Raw genomic sequence first — 2,467 nt, forward strand, 5'->3', positions numbered from 1 at the left:
CCCAGGCGAAAAAGAGGCGCCCAGGCGAAAAAGAGGCGCCCAGGCGGAAAGGCGCCAGGGCGCCCAGGCGGAAAAGAGGCGCCCTGGCGTAGGCGCCCAGGCGCCAAAAGAGGCGCCAGGCGGAAAAGAGGCGCCCTGGCGTAGGCGCCCAGGCGCCAAAAGAGGCGCCAGGCGAAAAGGCGCCAGGGCGCCCAGGCGGAAAAGAGGCGCCCAGGCGGAATGGCGCCAGGGCGCCCAGGCGGAAAAGAGGCGCCCAGGCGAAAAAGAGGCGCCCAGGCGGAAAAGAGGCGCCCTGGCGTAGGCGCCCAGGCGCCAAAAGAGGCGCCAGGCGAAAAGGCGCCAGGGCGCCCAGGCGGAAAAGAGGCGCCCAGGCGGAATGGCGCCAGGGCGCCCAGGCGGAAAAGAGGCGCCCAGGCGAAAAAGAGGCGCCCAGGCGGAAAGGCGCCAGGGCGCCCAGGCGGAAAAGAGGCGCCCTGGCGTAGGCGCCCATGCGCCAAAAGAGGCACCCAGGCGAAAAGGCGCCAGGGCGCCCAGGCGGAAAAGAGGCGCCCAGGCGGAATGGCGCCAGGGCACCCAGGCGGAAAAGAGGCGCCCAGGCGGAAAAGAGGCGCCCTGGCGTAGGCGCCCAGGCGCCAAAAGAGGCGCCAGGCGAAAAGGCGCCAGGGCCCCCAGGCGGAAAAGAGGCGCCCAGGCGAAAAAGAGGCGCCCTGGCGGAAAAGAGGCGCCCTGGCGTAGGCACCCAGGCGCCAAAAGAGGCACCCAGGCGAAAAGGCGCCAGGGCGCCCAGGCGGAAAAGAGGCGCCCAGGCGGAATGGCGCCAGGGCACCCAGGCGGAAAAGAGGCGCCCAGGCGAAAAAGAGGCGCCCAGGCGGAAAAGAGGCGCCCTGGCGTAGGCGCCCAGGCGCCAAAAGTGGCGCCCAGGCGAAAAGGCGCCAGGGCGCCCAGGCGAAGAGGCGCCAGGGCGCCCAGGTGGGAAAGAGGCGCCCAGGCGAAAAGGCGCCAGGGCGCCCAGGCAGAAAAGAGGCGCCCAGGCGAAAAAGAGGCGCCCAGGCAGAAAGGCGCCATGGCGCCCAGGCGGAAAAGAGGCGCCCTGGCCAGGCGGAAAAGAGGCGCCCAGGCGGAAAAGAGGTGCCCAGGCGAAAAAGAGTCGCCCAGGCCGAAAGGCGCCATGGCGCCCAGGCGGAAAAGAGGCGCCCACGCGAAAAGGCGCCAGGGCGCCAAGGCGGAAAACAGGCGCCCAGGCGGAAAGGTGCCAGGGCGCCCAGGCGGAAAAGAGGCGCCCAGGCGCGTGGGGGGCAAGGCGCCAGGCGCCAGGCACGCGCGGAGGCAAGGCGCCAGGCGCAAGGCGCCACGCGCGCGCGCGCGTGGGGGGCGAGGCGCCAGGCGCCAGGCGCCGGGCGCGCGTGGGGGGCAAGGCGCCAGGCGCCGGGCGCGCGCGCGTGGGGCGCCAGGCGCCTGGCGGGTGGGCGCCCCCAGGAAGGGGTGCTGGCGCGCGATGGGGTTGCGCCCGTACGGACCGTGTGACAGTACAGACACTTTGGCGAAACCTCCTGCCCGAAGCGATTTTAGGCGTTCGGCTAGGTAGGTGACCCGGTTTTTTTCGCGTTTCTCGGCCGCTAGCCCCTTTTTTCGCGTTTTCGTGCGCGCGCCCCTCTTGACCTCGCACGCGCGCCGCGCGTCGCGCGTCGCGTCCTTGTCCTTGTCCGCGTCCGCGTTCGCGCGTGTCGGCGATCACGGGCCCCGTGCATGGCTCGTCTCTGTGGACCATCGCCCCGCTCTTGTCCCTCTTTCGTGTTTGTGTGGCGCCCCGCCCCGTGCACCATTGCCGGCTGGCAGCAAGGTGCCTAGCCCCCCTTGCCGCCAGGCCTGTCCACCCCAAGGTGCTAAAGCCGCCAGGCACCCGTGCCGCCGAACCGTGCGTCCGTAAGCCGCTGCACGTGCGGCGGCCGGCCATGCCCGTGCTATTGACCCTGTGTGACAGTACAGACACTTTGGCGAAACCTCCTGGCCGACGGGGTTTTTGCGCCCACCTAGGTAGGGCGACCCCTTTTTTTTCGTGTCGCCTGTCCGTGTGTCCCTTTTTCGCCTTTTTCGGGTTCGTGTTTTCGTGTGCCGCCAAAAGCAAGCCCTGCGCTCGTCCCGTCCCGCTTGACCCGTGCATCCGCCGGTGCTGGCCTGCAAAATGCCTGTGAGCGACGCACGTGACCAGCAGCCCAGGCGAGTGTGCACGGGTGGCAGGCGAAACGGGCGTGCGTGTCGCCAGTGTGTATGTCCCTTTTTCGCCTTTTTCGGGTTCGTGTTTTCGTGTGCCGCCAAAAGCAAGCCCTGCGCTCGTCCCGTCCCGCTTGACCCGTGCATCCGCCGGTGCTGGCCTGCAAAATGCCTATGAGCGACGCATGTGACCAGCAGCCCAGGCGAGTGTGCATGGGTGGCAGGCGAAACGGGCGCGCGTGTCGCCAGTGCGTAT

This window comes from Aristolochia californica, unplaced genomic scaffold (assembly GCF_029961685.1).
Source record: "Aristolochia californica isolate CCGP_79_NKW_82.1479 unplaced genomic scaffold, dmAriCali1.0.hap1 SCAF_19, whole genome shotgun sequence".
Lineage (NCBI taxonomy): Eukaryota > Viridiplantae > Streptophyta > Magnoliopsida > Piperales > Aristolochiaceae > Aristolochia > Aristolochia californica.